Here is a 17,018-nt window from a genome sequence, read left to right on the forward strand (position 1 = left end):
CTAGACAGTTGGGACAAACATGGTTGAGTACCTGCACCAGGCGGAGGTGACCAGACCCTACCATTTGTTTGGCTCTGGGGACTGCTCACATGTTTACAGTATTAGTGGACCAGCATTGGAGCAGTACATTGCGGGGCGCTGGATGTTGTGCTTCAATCTATTTAATTTATTTATGAATAATAACTTTCTCAGACTGTTTGCCCCAGAATGGAATTCCTACAGACCACAGTGTATAGTTGCCAGGAACAGAACCCCCGCAATTTTTCCACTGAACATAGTGTATATGTATCTGCACTTCTATGTAGTGTGAGAAGTGCCGGAGGAAGCACAGCCCTCCGTCTGTTTTCCTGTGAATTAATCGATCAAAAAAGCCCTATTTATAGCTCTTACATTGACTTAAAAAAATGTATATGCAAATGTACCCACTTTATGCATACAGTTGTCACGATCGTGTGGAGGATTGACGGACCAAACGCAGCATTTGGAAAATACGCCATCTTCTTTTATTAACACCACGAAGATGAACACGACACAAAACACTATACAACTAACAAAACGATCGTGAAGCTAATAAACGTCGTGCACATACACAGGCTAAAACGTTCTGACATAGACAATTACCCACATCAAACGAAAGCCTATGGCTACTCTAAATAGGGCTCCCAATCAGAGACAACAGAAATCAGCTGTCTCTAATTGGGAACCCATTCAGGCAACCATAGACTCTCCTAGACAACTTACACCCAACATAGACACAGCTAGACACATACACTCAACACAAACCCATACACTACACCCAACACCCCTTTACCATATAACCACCCAAAACCGATAAAACAAACATTCCCCATGTCACACCCTACCTAAAATAAATAAGAAAACAAAAGAAATCTAAGGCCCGGGCGTGATCAACAGTCCTGTATGTGGCTCGTTTGCCTTTAGTTCAGCTACTGAAGGACGTTATGGTACGCTTTCATTCTATCACAACAAAAATAAATACAAATGTTACATTTTGAAGATTGTGAAAAGTGCTTTATGAATTACATAGTTATTACTTAAGTAATGAGTCATTCATATATGTCCTTAGTAGAGTCAACCCAATTGTAGACCATTTATTTTATGACAAAACAGCATTGTGTGTGTGTGGTCACCTAAGATAGCTGAGGTGTGTCAGGTAATGTGAATATCTATTGATAAGCTCTGGCACTGTCTGATAGACAGATCTGTGTTAATACCACTTAAGACAGACAGTGGTATTCTCCGGTGGGAAAATGTGCATATTGTTTTATGCAGATTTTAGAATATTCTCATGATAATGTGTCGCAAATTGGATGGAAGTCAAGGTTTACAAATGCTATCATCTAATTTCCCCCATCAATCTCCCTATACCTATCCACTATTTAAACTTAGACTGCAAGTCAATGAAGGACTTTCTGGACTCATTGAAGCTGGGTCGGAATGTCTTCGCAACCTCGTCTATAAGATAGTCACGATGTCACCTTGTGTATCTGGAGAGAAGAATGTTTAGTAAATAACTTGATTGTTTCAGGCAAAAAATAAATGAGCATCTGAAGCACCGACAGCAGTATKATTTCAAACTATACCTGCACTTCAAAGAGAAGATCTTGGGACTGCTTCTCTCTGGGCTGCTTCTCCCTATACCTGCTTCTTTTGTCCTTGACGATCGTGATCCAGTATTCAGAGAGTTTCCCTGAGCAGTCCGGGTTGAAAATGTAGAAGTCCTTAGCAATCTGTAGTAAAGCAGACAATTACATTTTAAACATTTTACGTTTAGGTTTTTTGACAAACCAAAACATACATTGACAAAAATGTAACATGTACATACATTTCCAAAAACATTAATAACATCATGCTTGCTCAGATCCACATGTTCCRACCGTATCCACACCCAATGCTGTTTCTAATGCTTGTGAGACTTCATATGACTTAAAATTCTGTTATGTTGGAGCCAGACAATTTACTTTTCCATTGCAGTTAATCACTAGTCAGGTGTTAGCCAAACTCTCAATGTCCTTCTGACTTCAGTCTGGAATGGCTTTTTGATGTCGGCMCAATGCGTCAAATGAAGGGTGCTGTGATTTTACTGGTTGGCTCGCTRGTCTGTCTTTCTCACTCAAACACTCACAGCCCCGAGTGCCGCTCTATTACAATGGTTGGATTTTCAAATCCAAACAATGAGAGAAAAAAATTATTTGAGAGAATCCATTGCACAATTTATTCATTAGCCTCCTTTCCAGAACAGTGTGGTCACAGCTCTCTGCGCTGTGGGTCATGTCAGCCAGGCTAGTAAATCACAGCAAACAGAATCAAATTCAAGTCAGTTTTTGTAAAAAATTTACCCCACCATAGCTGGACTATCCAGCAGACACAGATACTTTCGAACTATTTTGAATGTCTTTGCTCCATTCTGTCTGGTCCACTGAGACCTCTGGATCACGGTCTCCTTCGTGTACTCCGTAAACTGGTTTGCCGGACAGATGTTCAGCCACATCTGGGCTACCCTTTCACATTTGACTCTTGTGAACACACAATATTCCAATTAATTATACATTCCTTTTAAAAATTAGTTTTCAAAATACACATCTTTCAATATGTACCTAGCAAGACCAGGGTACTGCCAAAGATTGGTGTGTCGCTTGGTGCGTCCACAGTTCTATGTATTCACGTTTGTGTGTCCCGAGGACCTCCCCTAGTGTATAAAAAAATGTGGCGTTTACAGAATACTCACTGCGTGTAAGGCTTTTATGTTCTTCTTTAAGCTTCAGGCTATYGTCGAGTCGTCCAAAAGCAAAAGAGCTTTCCTGGTCCATCTCCTCTGCTGCAAAAGTGAGGGTAAAAGGGAAAGGGGATAACCAATCAGTTGCACAACTGAATGCATTATACCGAAATGTCTCTTCTGCATTTAACCCAGTACTACCTACTGCAGTTGTGCCCTTGAGCAGAACACTTTACCTCTAAGTGCCCATGAGCTGCTTCCAGCCTGTGATGTGTGTGTTGTGTGTCAGGTTGGTCATTGTGACAGAATATCTGTTCAAATGACCCAATAAAACAAGTATGGTCAAATTAAAGCCAGGCTATATATGGTAGCTGTGCATGTAATGTATCTAGTCCAAAATTGGCTACATGGTTCTAAGAGGCTCTGGTTAAGTTMTCTTTCAAGTTTCCATTAAGGTTATACTATTGGTTATCGATGACAATGTGAAAGACATAGATGCTGTTTTACACCGGGTCAATAAAAATCAGTTTTTTTCACCCCAAAGCCTGTCCCCACTCTCAAAAAATAATTTCTCAGTTTTACTTACACTCCAACTTTTGAATCAAAGATTCTAGGTTCCACTCATTCAGCGTAGCCTTTACAAAGCTGTCCATTCATTGGCCTTAGTCACTGCATTTAAGTACAGAAATAAATAAATGTTAAACATTACTAGCTCGCTATACTAACTTGGCTACATCAAATYTAAGGCACTCTGTTAGCTAGCTAACAGAATTTGCGTCCGTCCTCCTCAACTTAACAAGTCCAACTAATGCTGCCACTGTCAGAAACCATTGAAAACCAGTACAGTAACGCTAGCTAACTCAATCAATCACCATGCAAGCAAGAGATAAGCCTGCCAAATAGCTTAAATTTAACCCAGATGAAGAATAAGTCAAATCTAGCTACGGTGCATTTGGAAAGTATTCAGACCCCTTCCCTTMTTCCACATGTTACGTTACAGCCTTATTCTAAAATGTATTGAATTKATTTGTTACCTTATCAATTTACACACAKTACCCCATAATGACAAAGCAAATACCAGGTTTTTAGACATTTTACAAATATGAACAAATCAAGCAAAGATGCACTGTGTTTAAAGGTAGGCRTTGAAATACATCCACAGGTACACCTCCAATTGACTCAYYRRAWMTSAKWTKYRRTATCAGAAGCTTATAAAGCCATGACGTKATTTTCTGGAATTTRCCAAGCTGTTTAAAGGCACAMTCAACTTAGTGTATGTAAACATCTGACCCACTGGAATTGTGATACAGTAAAATMATCTGTCTGTAAACAATTGTTGGAAAAATTGCTTGTGTCATGCACAAAGTAGATGTCCTAACCATCTTGCCAAAACTATAGTTTGTTAACAAGAAATTTGTGGAGTGGTTGAAAAACAAATTTTAATGATTCAAACCTAAGTGTATGTAAACTTCCGACTTCAACTGTAAATATAATAGCTATAAGTAAAATCCATAAAACAACTTAATCATGGCCATAAGGCGTGCCTCCCTGGCAGTCACCACCACCTTCCGCTTCTCTTCCCTCTCCCTCCGCTCTTCACGCTGCCATGCCGCCTCTGTCCTTTCGGCGTTCTTTCGGCATCCTTTACAGTTGCCAACCTTCCATCTTCTCCATGTCCTTCAGCACAGCCATCCACTCTGGTTCCTTATTCTTTTTATTAGGAGGACTGAAGGATCCCTCCACTTCTGGACCCTTCTGGGAGGGAGAGGAGCCCACAGCCGCACGCTGGGAGGAGGATGATATGATGAGAGATAGTGGCCGTGGGGTGATGGAGTGGCAGCCCCMCAGCGCCTCATCGATCACCGCAAGCCACTTCCAGGATGCGGCTGTGGCCTCCCCTCCCTCCATGCTGCCTCCGGTGGGGGGAGCTTTCAACTTCTGAAATGATYGAAAAGGATAGCTTTCAACAACTAGTATTGCATAACATGAACATTACAGTCAGCTCAACACAGATAAACGGACGTGACAAATCAAGACACTGTAAAAAAAAGTCCAGTCTTTTACAGTTAATTACTGTAAATGTACAGTATATTCACTGTCTCAAATTTACAGGATGATACTGTCAATATAAAAAACTAAGTTACAGTATTTTATAAATTTACAGTATTCCTGGCAGCACAGTAGAACCTTTGTTTAGGAGAACTACAGCGAAAATAGAGTACATGTACATATCAGTCTAATGTACATTACCACACAAATATGGAGAGTCTGTGGACACATGTGAATGACCGACACATTTTTATTTAAGGTAAAATCAATAGGCTGGACCACAAAATGAGCTATGGAAGAGGACTCTAGACAATAACATCCAATTGAGCATATAATTACTTGTTTGCCTTCTCCTAAAATAATAAAACAGGATGTTAGCCTTTTCAAACAAAGACACGGAGGCTTTTAGAACATGCAATCATAACATAGGCATTAAAGTCATCCATTCCAAAACATGTTAATCTGTTAATCAGAACTAGAGTGAATACAGATGCAATGGTTGCCTCGCTCTTGCCTGCCCCTCTCCTCTCGTGTYTGTTWATATTTGTCCTATTTCACAAGTTTGTAATTTATACATGTGTATTGGAAATGTATTTTTTGCATCTCTCACTCTCCCTGAGACCCCCTCAGAGAGTGTGGTCCATAGCCAGGGTCAGCCATTATGAACGGCACGCACCGCTGCAGCAATTCGGGTTAAGTGCCTCAAGGGCAGATCGACAGATTTTTCACCTTGTCGGCTCAAGGATTTGAACAAGCAACCTTTCAGTTACTGGCCCTGCGCTTTAACTGGGTGCAAAAAAAACAAATGAAAAGGATAGAGTTTCCACTCTTGCGTCTTCAACAAACTGGGGCGTTACATTTCAGTCCTTGAAGCCTTCAACCAAAATATAGAAGCCATTATGCAGGTAACTGAAATAGTCTGCTCTCAACATTGCAATTGTCCAAATGTATACTGTGTCATTCATACCTTCAGAACCACATAACAGAACCACATAACAGAACTCCAGAAGCGCCCCAGTCCGCCGATCCTTTTTGCCCAGGTCTCCCCTAAATGAATCCCAAAATTCAGGCAGTGAGAGAAACAATAACAAATCATATACAGTATGTTACTTCAACCAATAACATTCAAATGAGCATACTGTATACAGTGCCTTCAAAAAGTATTCACACCCCTTTTTCCACGTTTTGGTGCTACAGCCTGAATTGAAAATGGATTAATGTCGAAGTTAAATTTTTGTTTTTAGAATTTTATACAGATTAATAAAAAATGAAAAGCTGAAATGTCTTGCYTCAATAACTATTCAACCCCTTTGTTATGGCAAGCCTAAAAGAATACAGGAGTAAAAATGTGCTTAACAAGTCACATGGACTCACTCTGTGTGTGCAATAATAGTGGTTAACATGATCACCCTATCTCTGTACCACACACATACAATTATGTGTAAGGTCCCTCAGTTGAAGTGAGTTTCTAGCACAGATTCAACCACAAAGACTAGGGAGGTTTTCCAATGCCTCACAACGGTCACCTATTGGTAGATGGGATAAAATAAAGCAGACACTGAATATCCCTTTGAGCATGGTGAAGTTATTAATTACGCTTTGGATGGTGTATCAATACACTCAGTCACTACAAAGATACAGGCGTCCTTCCTAACTCCGTTGCCTGAGACGAAGGAAACCGCTCAGGGATTTCACCATGATGCCAATCAATGGTGACTTTAAAAGAGTTAGAGTTTAATGGCTGTTATAGGAGAACTGAGGATTGATCAACAACACTGCAGTTACTCCACAATGCTAAACTAAATGACAGCATGAAAAGGAAGCCTGAACAGAATAAATAAGTAAAATAAAATATATATATTCCAAAACATGCATCCTTTAATACTGCAAAAAATGTGTCAAAAAAATTAACTGTTTTGTTCTGACTACAAAGCACTATGTTTGGGGCAAGCACAATACATCACTGACTACCACTCTTCATATTTTCAAGCATAGTGGTAGCTGCGTTATGGTATGCTTGTCATCATGGACCACGTTGTAATTTTTTTTACAGGTTTGACATCAGCTTGAAAWTCTATGGCAAGACTTGAAAATGGCTGTCTAGCAATGATCAACAACCAACTTGAGAGCTTGAACAATGAAAATATAAATAATGGGCAAATAATGTACCATCCAAGTATGCAAAGCTCTTAGACTTACCCAAAAACACTCACAGCTGTAATAGCTGCCAAAGGTGATTCTAACATGTATTGACTAATCAAGAGAGAGTATTGTTTATAATTTTTTTATCATAGAATTTGCATTAGTTTTTGTATGTTTGTGGATCGTTGACAAAGGACAATTTTAATCCCACTTTGTAACATAAGAAAATGTGTAAAAATTCAAGAGGGTGAAGACTTTCTGAAGGCACTTGAGGTTTTGAATTAGCCAATGTCTTTTAAATAACTAGAAATACAGCATATGTCAAATGTAAGCATAGCTACAGTTGGTCTAAACAACATGAACCACTCATGTCTATCAACCAAGATTCGGTGGCCCATAATGTTGGCTATATTTCTCKGACTAACTGACACTTCAGAAGGAAAACCAACAACAACCATTTACAAAAAATAGAGGCACAAAAACCAGTATCTAGCTTGCTAGCTCAATAGCACAGCTGAGGGTAGCCAAACGTCAGTCTAGTTAGCGATCATAAAACATGCATGCAAATCGATTGCTAGCTTCCTGCGTAAACAGGAAGTGACTTAATTGGGGGTCATATGGGCGGTTTCGAGGGGTTAAAAAGGTTACTCTTCCCAAATTGTACATTTTTGTGACTGGGGGACCCGACATGCCATTTTTTCCCCCATTTTTTTTCAGTTTTAGAACTGGGAGCCTTGTTATGAAGAGGATATTGGCCACATTGTTTAAGACTGACTTGAAATTGTTTGCCTGTCTGTCTATGGGAGAGGGGGGACAAAAGTGAGAAGGGGGAGTAAGAGAGAAGACAATAAGGGGATAAAGAGGGAGAGCGACTGACATGAGAAATTTAAACCATGTGACACTGATCTTTTCCCATTGACTTCAATGTATTGATAAAAATGTCAGCTAATGTGCAAAAAACYTGTCAGGATGACGTTTTCCTATGATATGTTGTGTTTTGTTGTTTACTTGAAGAGAACTATCAAAACTCGAAACCCGCCTTTTTACAAGGTTCCAATACATTGTGTGGGTTTGAAATTCCCAAAATGTGTGCAGTGAATTCTACTAGCTGAAAAGCCGAAATGAGTATAACATACTGGCATTTTAAGKATACTCGATTTCAAAATTTCACATACTATAAAACCAAAAATGTGCGTACCCAAAATGTCTACTATTTAGAACGCAAGTACGTGTATTCGGACACGGCCACTATCTCTCTGCCTGGTAAAGAACCTTGAGCCAGGAAGTTTCCGACCCTTAAATTTGTTGAACAGTGACTGTAAGATATTAGCCAAGACCCTCGCCCCAAACCCTTAGAGACGATAATCCATCTAGACCAGTTTGGGTTCATCCCAGTTCGTCTCTCTGCGAAAAACATTTGAAGGCTAACTCTCTTTATAACCCCAGTGATGGCAGCATCCTTGCCGAGAAGACCTTTGGCAGGATAGAATGACCGTACCGGTTTCATACACTCACCAAATTTGGCTATGGTCCCATGTTCATTAGCTGGGTTAGGGCCTTATACAGCACCCATAATAAAAGATGGGCAACTCTCCCCTTTATGGTGTAGAGCTGAAATCTTGAAGATTAATGCAGTGCCTAAGCTAGCCTATGTCATCGCTTCCATCCCTATCCAGTTCGGGCAAACTCTCTCCCTGCAGTTCTTATGGAAGAATCAGAAACCCAGGTTAGGGTATTGGAAAGTAACTACCTATATTCAAAGGTGGACTAGAGACCTATTCGCATGGGACTAGTATTACCAAAGAATGTTGGTTATGCAATTATTACCCCAGAATGTCGACATTCCAGAGGACATTTCGGATGGTACTTAAAAATTTAAAATAAATCAATAAATGTACAACTATGACGAAAGCCTYGAGMTTTRTATTCTAGGCGTGAGGCTATTTCAGCATGTCCAAGTGATAACAGGCTACAAAGAACTCGAGCTTGGCTCCCAAGTATCTAAACCATACCAAACCATCTTTTGTAAAGGGTCGCCATAATARTTGAATTGAAGAAGTGTGATCATAATCATTAGGATATTTTATCTATACACAATACCTGCATAATAAATAAAAATGTATTGAATTAAATGCACGTCTCGTTTACATGCCCTTCCATTCGGAAAGTATTCAGACCCCTTGACTTTTCCCACATTTTGTTACGTTACAGCCTTATTCTAAAATTGATTATATTGTTTTGTTTTCATCATCAATCTACACACAATACCCCATAATGACAAAGCAAACACCGMTTTTTAAAATTTTTAGAAAAGTTATTAAAAAGAAAAAGCTGAAATATCACATTTACAGAAGTTTTCAGAGACTTGTTGAAGCTCCTTTTGGCAGCGATTACCGCCTCAATTCTTCTTGGGTGTGACGCTACAAGTTTGGCACACCTGTATTTGGGGAGTTTCTCCCATTCTTCTCTGCAGATCCTCTCAAGCTCTGTCAGGTTGGATGGGGAGCGTCGCTGCACAGGTATTTTCAGGTCTCTCCAGAGATGTTTGATCAGTTTCAAGTCCGGGCTCTGGCTGGGCCACTCAAGGACATTGAGACTTGTCCTGAAGCCACTCCTGCGCTGTCTTGGCTGTGTGCTTAGGGCCTCTGTCCTGTTGGAAGGTGAACCTTCGCCCRGGTCTGAGGTCCTGAGCCCTCTGGAGCAGGTTTTCATAAAGGATCTCTCTGTACATTGCTCCGTTCATCTTTCCCTTGATTCTGACTAGTCTCCCAGTCCTTCACCACAGCATGATGCTGCCACCACCATGTTTCACCGTAGGGATGGTGCCAGGTTTCCTCCAGATGTGACGCTTGGTATTCAGGCCAAAGAGTTAAGTCTTGGTTTCATCAGACCAGAGAATCTTGTTTCTTGTGGTCTGAGAGTCTTTAGGTGCCTTTTGGCAAACTCCAAGCAGGCTGTCATGTGCCTTTTACTGAGGAGTGGCATCCGTCTGGCCACTCTACCATAAAGCKRTAATTGGTGGAGTGCTGCAGAGATGATTGTCCTTCTGGAAGGTTCTCCCGTCTCCACAGCGGAACTCTGGAGCTCATTCAGTGGCCATCGAGTTCTTGGTCACCTCCCTGACCAAGGCACTTCTCCCTGATTGCTCAGTTTGGCTAGGCAGCCAGCTCAAGGAGAGTCTTGGTGGTTCCAAACTTCTTACATTCAATTTTAAGAATGATGGAGGCCACTGTGTGCTTAAGGACTTTCAGTGCTGCAGAAATGTTTGTGTCCTTCCCCAGATCTGTGCCTCGACACAGTTATGTCTCGGAGCTCTACCGACAATACCTTTGACCTCATGGCTTGTTTTTTGCTCTGACATGCACTGTCAACTGTGGGACCTTATATAGACAGGTGTGTGCCTTTCCAAAGTTTATTTGTCACGTGCGCCGAATACAACATGTGTAGACCTTACAGTGAAATGCTTACTTACTAACCAATGGTGCAAAAAAGGTATTAGGTGAACAATAGGTAGGTAAAGAAATAAAAACAACAGTAAAAAGACAGTGAAAAACAGTAGCGAGGCTATATACAGTAGCGAGGCTACATACAGACACCAGTTAGTCAGGCTGATTGAGGTAGTATGTACATGTAGATATGGTTAAAGTGACTATGCACATATGATGAACAGAGAGTAGCTGTAGCGTAAAGAGGGGTTGGTGGGTGGGTGGGACACAATGCAGATGGCCCGGTTAGCCAATGTGCGGGAGCATTGGTTGGTCGGGCCAATTGAGGTAGTATGTACATGAATGTATAGTTAAAGTGACTGTGCATATATGATAAACAGAGAGTAGCAGCAGTGTAAAAGAGGGGTTGGTTGGTTGGGGGGGGGGGCACARAATTACAATCATGTCCAATCAATTGAATTTACCACAGGTGGACACCAATCAAGTTGTAGAAACATCTCATGGATGGACAATGGAAAAGGGATGTACCTGAGCTCAATTTCGAGTCTCATAGTAAAGGGTCTGAATACATTTATATATAAAGTGTTTGTGTTTTTATTTTTAAGAAATTAATGTCTAAAAACCTGTTTTTGCTTTGTCATTYTGGCGTAATGTGTGTAGATTAAGGATTTTTTTTTTTACATTTAATCCATTTTAGAGTAAGGCTGTAACGTAACAACAAAATGTGGAAAAAGTCAAGGGGTCTGAATGCACTGTAAATGTTATTCACACCTCTAAGTCAAATATATGTTAGAATTACGAATACAGCAGTAAGTCTTTCTGGGTAAGTCTCTAAGAGCTTTGCACACCTGGATTGTACAATATTTGCCCAGTTTTTTATATTCTTAAAGCTGTTGATCATTGCTAGACAGCCATTTATGTCTTGCRGTAGATTTTCACACCGATTTTAAGTCAAAATTGTAACTAGGCGGGCCTCCCGGGTGGCGCAGTGGTCTAGGGCACTGCATCGCAGCGCAAGCTGCGCCACCAGAGTCTCTGGGTTCGCGCCCAGGCTCTGTCGCAGCTGGCCGCGACCGGGAGGTCCGTGGGGCGACGCACAATTGGCCTAGCGTCTTCCGGGTTAGGGAGGGTTTGGCCGGTAGGGATATCCTTGTCTCATCGCGCTCCAGCGACTCCTGTGGTGTGCTGGGCGCAGTGCGCGCTAACCGAGGGGGCCAGGTGCACGGTGTTTCCTCCGACACATTGGTGCGGCTGGCTTCCGGGTTGGAGGCGCGCTGTGTTAAGAAGCAGTGTGGCTTGGTTGGGTTGTGCTTCGGAGGACGGCTTTCGACCTTCGTCTCTCCCGAGCCCGTACGGAAGTTGTAGCGATGATACAAGATAGTAATTACTAGCGATTGGATACCACGAAAATTGGGGAGAAAAGGGGGTAAAATTTAAATAAATAAAAAAATTGTAACTAGGCTACTCAGCAACTTGCAATGTTGTCTTGGTAAGCAACTCCAGTGGATATTTGGCCTTGTGTTTTAGGTTATTGTTCTGCTGAAAGTGAATTTGTCTCCCAGTGTCTGTTGGAAAACAGACTGAACCAGGTTTTCCTGTAGTATTTTGCCTGTGCTTAGCTCTATTCGGTTTCTTTTTATTATAAAAAAAACTTTCTAGTCCACCACGCACAGAACGAGCAGTATGACTGATTTCCTGCAAGACAGGAATGTCAGTGTGCTGCCATGGCCAGCGAAGAGCCCGGATCTCAATCCCATTGAGCACATCTAGGAGCTGCTGGATCGGAGGGCTTGGGCCATTCCCCCCAGAAATGTCTGGGAACTTGCAGGTGCCTTGGTGGAAGAGTGGGGTAACATCTCACAGCAAGAACAGGCAAATCTGGTGCAGTCAATGAGGAGGAGATGCACTGCAGTACTTAATGCAGCTGGTGGCCACACCAGATACTGACTTACTTTTGATTTTGACCCCCCCCCTTTGTTCAGGCACACATTATTCCATTTCTGTTAGTCACATGTCTGTGGAACTTGTTCAGTTTATGTCTCAGTTGTTGAATCTTGTTATGTTCATACAAATATTTACACATGTTAATTTTGCTAAAGCGCAGTTGACAGTGAGAGGACGTTTTATTTTTTTGCTGAGTTTGTTTTTAGAAAGGGAGTCCTTCAAGGATGTCTCAGCCAGCTCAGAGATGACAGGTACTAACTATAGAATATTGATTGTTTGTGCTGAAATACATTGCAGTACAGTAGATGTAGATGATGTAGAACAGTAGATGTTCTAGCCACATGCTTTGTTGTGGGGCTAGTTTGCGAAGGCCATTGAGTAGGGGTGTCTGCTTCTCTGCCTTAATGGCACAGCAGAACTCTCATGTAAAAGTTAAATCCTACCGATCCACACAAGGGTTGAGATGTATGATTGTTTGCTGCTGTTCGTGCAGCCAATCATAGCATCTCATTAGTGTTTGGGAGCACTTGGTCCATTTTTTTACTCTTTGCCTACAGACTACCTCAAAATTATATTTTAGACTGGGTAGTGCTACAGACACTTTGGAGTTCCACTCTGAAATTGGAATGAAATCCCTCTAGCGGAAAAATGGTCTAAACACGATTGCTTCTGAAATCTTTATGGTCGTTCATGCAATATGAATTGAGTGTTTCACCGTTGCCTTGTGTTGTGAGATTTATTGTAATGATTTTGACCAAACATACCCGGCTCATCAAACACACACTTTTTGAGTTACAACTGCATTACTGGTGGTATGGAATACAATCATAATGCATAATACATAAAGGTGTAGTGGCACTGTGACTTTAAAGCGTGTTAACCCTCGCAAGGCTGCCGGCCCAGACGGCATCTCTAGTGGCGTCATCAGAGCATGCGCAGACCAGCTGTTTACGGATATATTCAATGTCCCCACATGCTTCAAGATGTCCACCATTGTTCCTGTACCCAAGAAAGCAAAGGTAACTGAACTAAATGACTATCGCCTCGTAGCACTCACCTCTGTCATCATGAAGTGCTTTGAGAGACTAGTCAGGATCACATCACCTCTACCTTATCTGACACCCTAGAATCACTTAAATTTGCTTACCGCCCCAATAGATCCACAGACCATGCAATCGCCATCACACTGCCCTATCCCATCTGGACAAGGAGAATACCTATGTAAGAATGCTGTTCATTGACTATGCATGTAGCTCAGCATTCAAAACCATAGTACTCATCATTAAGCTTGGGGCCTTGGGAATGAACCCCGCCATGTGCAACTGGGTCCTGGACTTCCTGACGAGCCGCCGCCAGGTGGTGAAGGTAGGAAACAAAACCTCCACTTCGCTGATCCTCAACACAGGGGCACCACAAAGGTGTGTGCTCAGCCCCTTCCTGTACTCCTTGTTCACCCATGACTGCGTGATCACGCACGRCTCCAACTCAATCATCAAGTTTGCAGACAACACAAAAGTAGTGTGCCTGATTAACAACAATGACAAGACAGCCTACAGGGAGGAGGTGCCAGGAAATTAACCTCTCACTCAATGTCAACAAAACAAAGGAGCTGATCGTCTACTTCAGGAAACAGCAGAGGTTGCACTCCCCTATCCACATCGACAGGACCGCAGTGAAGGTGGAAAGCTTCAAGTTCCTTGGCGTACACATCACTGACAAACTGAAATGGTCCACCCACACAGACAGTGTGGTGAAAAAGGCGCAACAGCACCTCTCCAACCTCAGAGGCTGAATAAATTTGGCTTGGCACCTAAAACCCTCACAAACTTCTACAGATGCACAATTGAGAGCATCCTGTTGGGKTGTATCACCGCCTGGTARGGCAACTGCACCACCCGCAACCATAGGGCTCTCCAGAGGGTGGTGCAGTCTGCCCAAAGCATAACCAGGGGCAAACTACCTGCCCTGCAGGACACCAACAGCACCCAATGTCACAGGAAGGCCAAAAAGACCAAGGACAACAACCACCTGAGCCACWGCCTGTTCACCCCGCTATCATCCAGAAGGCGAGGTCAGTACAAGTGCATTAAAGTTGGGACAGAGACAGAATCTGTTTTTCAATCTCAAGGCCATCAGACTGTTAAATAGCCATCACTAGCACCTTAGAGGCTGCTGCCCTATATACTTAGACTTGAAATCCCTGGACACTTTAATAATGGAACACGAGTCACTTAAACAATGTTTACATATTTTGCATTACTCATTTCATATGTTTATACTTTATTCTATTTTACTGCATTTTAGTCTATGCCGCACCGACATTACTCGTCCAAATATTTATATATTCTTAATTCCATTCCTTTACTTTAGATTGGTGTGCATTTTTGTGAAATTGTTAGATATTACTGCACGTGTTGGCCTAGAAACACATGCGTTTCGCTACACCCGCAATAACATCTGCTAAAAATGTGATTTTAATTTGAATTCTAATCTAAATGATGGCAAACAGTGCCTCAGTAATCGTATACAAAGTTCAGGATAATACATGCAGTCATCCATATTATTGAAATAGCTTAAAAATATGATGTTATTTGTATTTCTATGATCTCACGAGGTACCAATTATTGGACATTAGGTACGTACATCAAACACAAGGTGACAGTTTGAATTGTTCTTGAATCTTGTTAATTTCATGTTGCACTGTTGTAGCCTGACAATAGAAAACAAACTATTGCATACTTCTCTGGTTGCTATGCTGTCATGGACTACTCATCAAAGATCTTCTTTTTTCCCCAGAACTTTTCATAAACTGTCATGTTTACCTGCTTAGGATGCCACTGCGATGACAAATATGTGGACAAAGACCTTTAATTGGAATTATGTCACCGCCTCAGTTTCCACTTTTATAGTGGAYAGSCACCGTGACAGTGTCAACTCCATGGTTGAAATGGCACACTAATAGGAATGCTACATGGGCTTTCTGAGACAAGGTGTCGGCTGAGCACTTTCTCGGCACCAACATTTGTTTTGACACAATGTTCAAAGGTTTGCTAGCACCGGTAGTATTTATACTTTGACATTCAGGCATGTATGTAGTCTATTGGGCTTGACTAACACCGACGTCAAGACTTTTGTAGGTGCACATTTGTTGTTTTCTGAATGGTCGTGTACAAACTGAGATTTGAGTCGTCTGTATTTTGAGTCATGACCGTTTTTCCTTGAATTAGATTAGGAACAACTCATGGGTCTGTTTACTTGCAATATGACATTGTTGCTTGTACAGTGAAAGGATTACATAACACAGTAACCTGTTAGACATTAACACTAAATGGAAAATAAACATCAGACAAACAATTTTGTTAAATCTGGCTAATTTTAAATTAGATCCTAAGTGGGGGGAAAAAGTATTTTAATATATCAAGTATACTTAAATATACAGAAATAAGAAATGTCCTCGCACTGCCAACTATGTTTATTTTCAGCAAACTTAACATAAGATTCAACAACTGAGACATAAACTGAACAAGTTCCACAGACATGTGACTAACAGAAATAGAATAATGTGTCCCTGAACAAAGGGGGGTCAAAATCAAAAGTAACAGTCAGTACTGGGTGTGGCCACCAGCTGCATTAAGTCCTGCAGTGCATGCATCTCCTCCTCATGGACTGCACCAGATTTGCCAGTTCTTGCTGTGAGATGTTAACTCACTCTTCCACCAAGGCACCTGCCAGTTCCTGGACATTTCTGGGTGGGAATGGCCCTAGCCCTCACCCTCCAATCCAACAGGGTGAGGGCTAGGGCCATTCCCCCCCAGAAATGGATTGAGATCCGGGCTCTTCGCTGGCCATGGCAGAACACTGACATTCCTGTCTTGCAGGAAATCACGCACAGAACAAGCAGTATGGCTGGTGGCATTGTCATACTGGAGGGTCATGTCAGGATGAGCCTGCAGGAAGGGTACCACATGAGGGAGGAGGATGTCTTCCATGTAACGCACAGTGTTGAGATTGCCTGCAATGACAAAAAGCTCAGTCCGATGATGCTGTGACACACCGCCCCAGACCATGAGAGACCTTCCACCTCCAAATTGATCCCACTACAGAGTACAGGCCTCGGTGTAACGCTCATTCCTTCGACGATAAACGCGAATACGACCATCACCCCTGGTGAGACAAAACCGTGACCCATCAGTGAAGAGCACTTTTTGCCAGTCCTGTCTGGTCCAGCGACGGCGGGTTTGTGCCCATAAGTGACATCGTTGCCGGTGATGTCTGGTGAGGACCTGCCTACAAGCTCTGTCCAGCCTCTCTCAGCCTATTGCGGACAGTCTGAGCACTGATGGAGGGATTGTGCGTTCCTGGTGTAACTGGGGCAGTTGTTGTTGCCATCCTGTACCTGTCCCGCAGGTGTGATGTTCAGATGTACCGATCCTGTGCAGGTGTTGTTACACGTGGTCTGCCACTGCGAGGACAATCAGCTGTCCATCCTGTCTCCCTGTAGCGCTGTCTTAGGCGTCTCACAGTATGGACATTGCAATTCATTGCCCTGGCCATATCTGCAGTCCTCATGCCTCCTTGCAGCATGTCGAAAGCGCATTCACGCAGATGAGCAGGGACCCTGGGCATCTTTCTTTTGGGGATTTTCAGAGTCAGTAGAAAGGCCTCTTTAGTGTCCTAAGTTTTCATAACTGTGACCTTAA

General features: G+C 42.2%; 1 protein-coding gene and 1 long non-coding RNA gene across 2 annotated transcripts in view; one reads left to right on the forward strand and one right to left on the reverse strand.

The window, feature by feature from the left end:
• The window catches only part of LOC111959384 (ly6/PLAUR domain-containing protein 1), a 50,141-nt gene that overhangs the window by 27,705 nt on the left and 5,418 nt on the right, over nucleotides 1-17,018 (forward strand). The window lies entirely within an intron of this gene.
• Nucleotides 918-3,902, reverse strand: LOC111959385 (uncharacterized). The gene is made up of 4 exons (XR_002876666.2): nucleotides 3,324-3,902; nucleotides 2,750-2,839; nucleotides 1,605-1,751; nucleotides 918-1,508 (listed from the first exon to the last, which is right to left on the reverse strand). It is a non-coding gene; the product is annotated as an uncharacterized lncRNA (long non-coding RNA).

This window comes from Salvelinus sp. IW2-2015, linkage group LG36 (genome assembly GCF_002910315.2).
Source record: "Salvelinus sp. IW2-2015 linkage group LG36, ASM291031v2, whole genome shotgun sequence".
NCBI lineage: Eukaryota > Metazoa > Chordata > Actinopteri > Salmoniformes > Salmonidae > Salvelinus > Salvelinus sp. IW2-2015.